Genomic DNA, 6,869 nt, shown 5'->3' on the forward strand with positions numbered 1-6,869 from the left:
TATCGATTGTTGTTCGATTATGACAATTATTATTTTTTTAAATACGTATTCATTAAAATGACATTTATAAAACCTTTTTAATATTCTAATAACACTACTAAAAATATTTATAACTAAATGAAACCTTATTTCACACACACCTTATTATACACCTTATTTCGAGTCATCAAAAAATAATCGATTTTTATATCGATTATTTTTATTCATCACCACATTATTAGCATGGCAACACTGAAAATATTGTCACAGCTGTTATCTGTCATTCGCTTTGTTTTGAATTTTTCATCGTGAGTGTTGTTTAGTTCTCAAAACCAAGTCTTTGCCAAAATAAAAGCAGAAGAGTGTTGTATAAGTTTCCCTTTTGACGTCTTTATTTTTTTGACCATGGTCCTCGATGCTTCCTTTCCCGATGACCCTGGCATACTCTCGAACTACGAATCTCACTCAACCAATGACCAATGGCTCACTTTCGGACATCGAACCTTGCCTAAACGGCGACCACGGCTTACGTATGGACTCCGACCCGAGCCCCAATGTTAACCCCAGCCCGATTTTGGATAATGCAACTAGCAATTCCTCAATGTCATGAGGAACCTATGATATGTATCAATTGTATAGCTGACATGATGCAGAGGAGGCGACATAGCCTAGAGCTTATTAAGTTCAGTTGGTTATAATGTCAGTGGATGACTCCTCAGCTGGTAAGTTATTGAATGAGCGTGTGGACTTGTTGAATACCTTTTACAATGTATTTGATCAACTACCTTTACCGTAGATTACCATAATCCTAATAAAACTTTTTTTTTAGATTGATAACAGCAGTGTATGTTGTCACTCATGTTGGACCGTGGCCACGGTGTGGCTCTGCACCAATCAAGGACAAATAATATTTCAAATGAAGAAGCAACCACTAGCACTGGTCACAGTTAACGTGGATTGTCTTTATTACAAATACGTTCCTTAGACTGCATATTAACACTGAAAGAGAATCACATATTCGAAAATAATGTAATAATGGAACAGATTTCACCTCGTCAAGTAAGTTTTTTTATAATTATTTTTTATATTTTATTAAAGACATTGGCTTGATATCTTTGAACAAAGTGTATATTTTTTTCTATACAAATACTTCTTACTGATAGATAATAATTGACATCACATCTTGATATCTTAAAGAATGAATTTTGGATGATACCATAATTAATTTCTTTGTTTCAGCTGCGGGGATCTGACCAAATATGTAATTCTTAAGTGGCAGTGAGCTGATCGAGCTGCTACACATGCTGTGGAGCCCCAACAAACACATAATGGGACGAGGATTCATTTGCCCTGATATTGGCCGTATAACAGTAGGTTGCTGTGCTCATGTTATGACAATTTTGTGGTTTTTGAGCTGGGCAAGGTATCAGGAACATGTATTTCCACCTGCCTAGTTCCTAGACAATATTTTATTGACCCATGAGTCAGATTAAAATAATAATAATAAAAAAATGGTGTTTTATTTTGCTTCTAACCTTTCTAGTCTTAAGCAAAAAAAAATTTTTTTAAGGACTTGGATACAAAATGATATTTATATTCTGTTTCTTACTGGTATAGACTATTTAATAAATAACAAATTACATGCTGTAATGTCTGTCCACCTCAGGCCAAAGGTCCCATACTAAGTGGGCATAACCCTTTATCAAATAACCAAAAAAAACACGAATTTTAAGATTTTTTTCAAAAAGTATCATTTTTTTATTATTTATTTAGCCTTTTTTGTGTATTTTATGTATTTTTTTAGTATCGCCTGTTATTTAGCATTATTACTGTTTTTATTTTATCAGGATATACCTCTTAGTTTAAAAGTTATTACGTTTTCTTTACAATAAGTAATTGGAAGAAAAAAAAATTATATAAAAATTAAAAAAAAAAAACTCAAAAATTTTTTGACCTCTTTTTTGTCGATAAAAATAGGTCTAGTTTTATCTATTTTCATATGTACACTTTAACGTGACTCACACTGTATATTTAGATTAAATGGGTCAAAAAACAAAACAACAGAAAATGAGGACAGGTACTGGCACTGATAAATAAATGTACACAACTTGTACAAAAATAACCATCGCATTGAGAAAAACGATACTGATCTATTTTATTTATTTTCAACTTTGGTAAACAGGAAAAAATAAGTATGCGGAACAAATACCTAATTTATTACGACACGTGTACATATAGCTGGCCCATTTATTGTCCCGAAGCAGTGGTAGGGTTAATACGGAGACGTGTAAAAGTGCTTTTTAAAGAAATCGAACTTGCAATCAAACATTCTAACAGGGAATAAAAATATGCTCGATGGCGCAGCATGTTTCTGGAAAGAAGGCCACGTACGGGCAACGTGAGACGTCCACACAGTGGACAGATGACCTTATAACGACTACAGGAACCGGCCTATCTAGGAATCATTAGGTCCAAAGGCAGGCCACGTATGGGCAACGTGAAACGTCTCAAAGTGGACAGATGACTTTACACCAATTGCAGGAACCGGCCAATCTAGGAATCATTAGATCCAAAGGCTGTATGTTCAACAGTGGACGTTCTTTGTCTGAAATGATTATGATACTACAATTCCTTACTTTCTCAGCTTGACCTGTGGTTAGCTGGTAGAGAATGCCACCAGGCATTAAGTCCGCCACTGTAAAGTATTTATGTCCAAGTACCTAGTTAATAAATAAAAAAGTTTTTTTTTACTTCTGAGAACTGAACAGGGCAGGGCACATAGTACGTCCTCCTGTCACATAAAAAAAAAAAAAAAACGTAGAACTGACGGCCGATGGGGCAGCAAGGTTCTGGAATGGAGGCCGAGTACCGGAAAACGCAGCGTGGGACGGCCACCTATAAGGTGGACCGACGACATCGTACAGGTAGTAGGGAAGCGCTGGACGCAGGCTGCTACCAATCGATCAACATAGAAAGCATTGGGGGAGGCCTATGTTCAGCAGTGGACGTCCTATGGCTGAAATGATGATGATGATGGGAACTGAACCTAAGCCTTCCACCACAAAACGAGCTTTTACTTATCGAGCCTACTGCATCCTCCAGCGTTGTGCCGCTATTATTCTGAGCTTGGAGCTTTCAAGCAAGTTTGTTTTCCGGTTTTTGAGAGGCCGTGTTTACCATTGTTTGAACAACCTTGTGTATTGTATTCGGCTTAACGATTGATTTTTGTGAACGTTTTAATAATCGAGGAAGGTTATAAAGATATAAATCATGGTTAGTGGAAATTGAATACCATTGTATGTTTACAGACGATATTGTAAAGACCATGCTTGTTCAATATTTGATACGATGATTTACTTAATTGCATGGTTTAGTTTGGGTTGACGTTATTTAAAAATACATGGTTAAAAGTCGACTGTATTGATTTGTTTAAAATTGCTGATTTGAAAGTTGTACTGTTTGGACCTTGGGTTCAAAATTCAATTCCCGCGTGGGACAAAATATAAAAATAAGTTCCTGTATCCATTTTGTTAGGACTTATGTCCTAGTTCATGTTATGTCCAGTATTGTCCAGTTATACGTTATAGTTATGTCCAGTAAGAAGTTCTTACTGTATTTAGTACCCCGTAGTAGTATTAATAGTAGTAGTAGTTGCCCCGTACTTACTGCCCACGGGCTATGTTCATCAGAAATAAGTATAGAATTTTAATAGTGAAAATAATTTTCAAATAAGAATAAGAATGTCTTTATTCAGCATATATTATCATTTAAGGTATACAAAGCAAGAGTAAGTACATAAAAAAAAATAACAAACAATAAATAAAAACATATGCTGAATAGGCGCCCGCTCAGCAAAAATCGCGACATGACACAAACGTCATGCCGAGAAGCTGATTTTCAGCGGGAACCAAATCGGTGCAGTATTTTCGGAGTCTATTCAACACAAACAAACAATCAAATCTTTTTTGTTATTTGTGTAGATAGTAACTTCCCAAGAGAATGGGTCGAAAGAAGTCCCATCAGACCATTCACCAATTGAAGTTATGAAAATCACCCACAAAATCAATACTACGTTTCAACGCATCGCGTGCTACAATCTTTTTATAGCAAAGCAATACTACGGCTATAAATTGTTTCGTAGAAATCGTAGTATGAACTCGTAGACGCTTACCGTAGCGTAGCGTCGTAGTGTTTCGTAGCAGAACTACGGCTATTTTCGTAGCTTGTAGCTAAAATGTCAATACGCCCGCATTCATAAACGATGCTTGCTTAACCTTTAACTGGTGACCTGCCCGTCTCTCAGACACCGCGTTTCGTTTTTTTGATTTATCTCCCCGCCTTTTTGTCGCTTCTCCCCGTGCGTTTTGGTACCTTCCGCGTTTGCCATACACCTTCGCTCAGTAGGAGGCGCACGAGCTCAGGGTCTCCTGTGTTGCCTGTGTGGAGCTTTCGCCGTCTCACAGACGTCAGGTCAGTGCTAATGTGTATTTTACCTATGTGTCTGTTGTTCGTCACCTCACTGTTAGATAGTAATGTTTGAATACGGGCGTTAGTATAGTAGCTTTTTCGTGCGGGTGTGCTTGCGTATTTTTTTTATTTGAAGAGAAGACATGCATATGTTCAGTATTATTTTGAGGTCATTATTGTGCATTGCATTGTCAAAGTAATATAATAATTGTAACATTTGAATATACCTAGTCATTGTATTAAAAGTTCAAAAGTTTATTAACCGACTTAAAAAGTGAAGGTTCTCATGTCGGTTGCATACTTTGTTTATGCTGTTATTAATTATATTGAAATTACAGCTAGAGTTTGTAAGGGCGATTGTACAATAAATGAAAAACGTATTATTTTAGAAGTTTCTATAAAAAGCGCAGTTGCACTATGCGGGAATTTGACCAAGACATAAGTATAGTGTAAACACGCACTTCAGTCAGTTTCGCCGTGCGTCGTCCATACTTCAGTGCGCGTGCTCGCGCTTCTGTTCGATCAATTTCCCGCATAGTGTACATGTGCCGTAATATAAGTTATTTACGTGACGTTATAACTTATTTAATTTTGTCGCTTATAAGTAACATTTTAAATTCAATGAAGCCACTTCAAACTCTATTTATATTACACAATAATGAAGTCACCAACAGCTCTTTCATTGAACATAATATTTTGAAAACTTGCCTAATGTTATCATATCACACATAAAGCATATTTTCGTATGATATTTCCCCACAAAAATGTAATATTGTCGTTAATACGGATAGCTACGATAATAAATACGCCAGTATGTATGTGAGGTGGGAATGCGAGGCGTCACGCTATTCTAAACTGATCGCAGTCACGATATGAAGATAAGTTTCATACAGAACCTACACTGATTTGAAATCACATCTGATTTTATACCTACCTTGAAAAATTTTGATAGAGGCACTGAATTTGTTTCTTATTTCGCCGTCACGAAATGAAGATAAATTTGATACAGAACGTCCACTGGTTTGAAATTAAAGAGGTAGGTACTGATTTTGTACCTTGAAATCTTGATTGTGACACTGATTTTTTTTTACCCATCACGAAATGAAGAATAGTAACGTTCAAAACTGATACTTGTTTCAAATCATGAGTAAGGTACTCAATTCGTACCTATTTTTGCTAGTTTTTTGCGGTCAAGAAATTAATTAATTCAGTGCCTTAATCAAGATTTCAAGGTACAAAATCATTACCTCAAATGATAACAGTTTTTATCACAGAGGCAGTGGTGAGACTTGATTCAGATCCAGAGGTACCGGGTTCGATTTCCAGTGGAGGCAAAATTGTATGCCCGGTTTGGATGGTGGTAGGTATAAAGTCGTAAATGTTTTTACAAAATAATTACAGCATGGGATCTGAATTTGGATCTCCTAACCTCAAATTATGTACTTTATCGTACACTTTCTCACTAAAATTATATCAAAATAAGGAGTGTCTGGGAAAAAATACTGTGTTTTTAGTCTTTGGCTAAACGTAGTTTATTTAAAAAAATACAATTCTGAATCGAAAAAGTTATGTGCCCGGTGGAAATTCATTCTTATTTTCTGTTGAAGTTAGGAGCCATTATTTTGTAAGGAAAGCAACATTGTTGCCAGTGTTTATTTGATAATTCATTGTGTAAATAGTTAATGGTATCCTGGAATATTTCCAGGGTATTTTATTCCGTCACTCGGGAAATAATAAATATTCTCCATTGTAAGTGATATAGAGATAACTGGTACAGTATAGTATCTCTTTCAATACACATTAAATTGTATCATTAACTTTTTCTCAAGGCAGAATGCATGTAAGTCAGTTTGTTACAGGTCCTTATAAGCTTTTATGTTATTCTACTCATAAAAAAAACTCATACTAAAACTCATTTATTTTTGCAAATTATAGGCTTTTAAAAAGAACTTTTACACGTCCCAATATTAACCCTACCACTGCTTCGGGACAATAATGGGCCAGTGCTGAGAAGAAGCAGCGCAAGAAACTCAGTCACTATTGTACTGTACTTATAAACAATAACACTGTTATAGCGTTTGGGGGTTTTACGTGAAAGAGTTACAAACATCCAAAATCACAAATTTTCACATGTATAATATTATTATATCTTAAAATTTGTGCCTAATACCGCAGACTACACCAAATTTATGGAAATAAATCTAAAAAATCTGAATAATTAAAATCAAAATCAAAATTTTCTTTATTTGTTTAGACTAATTAAATTAGTTCTTTCAAATCGTCAAATGCTCTTAAGGAGCCTATACATGTCTCATTCTTTTTTTGCCCTACAAAATAAATTTAAAAATCAGGCAAGTCTTGTGATTACGTCACTCTGGGCTCAAATCTGGGCTGTTTTTACCTGTGTCTAAATTTAGAAAACT

The 6,869-nt window shown here is 35.3% G+C and overlaps 1 long non-coding RNA gene across 1 annotated transcript; it reads left to right on the forward strand.

Annotated features, from left to right (window-relative positions):
- Positions 1–326: 326 nt before the first annotated feature.
- Positions 327–1,451, forward strand: LOC114357417 (uncharacterized). Its single transcript, XR_003656301.1, has 3 exons — positions 327–701; positions 809–1,038; positions 1,219–1,451. It is a non-coding gene; the product is annotated as an uncharacterized LOC114357417 (long non-coding RNA).
- Positions 1,452–6,869: the final 5,418 nt, after the last annotated feature.

This window comes from Ostrinia furnacalis, unplaced genomic scaffold, assembly GCF_004193835.3.
Source record: "Ostrinia furnacalis isolate ACB-3 unplaced genomic scaffold, ASM419383v2 OfSCF3148, whole genome shotgun sequence".
In the NCBI taxonomy this organism is placed as follows: domain Eukaryota; kingdom Metazoa; phylum Arthropoda; class Insecta; order Lepidoptera; family Crambidae; genus Ostrinia; species Ostrinia furnacalis.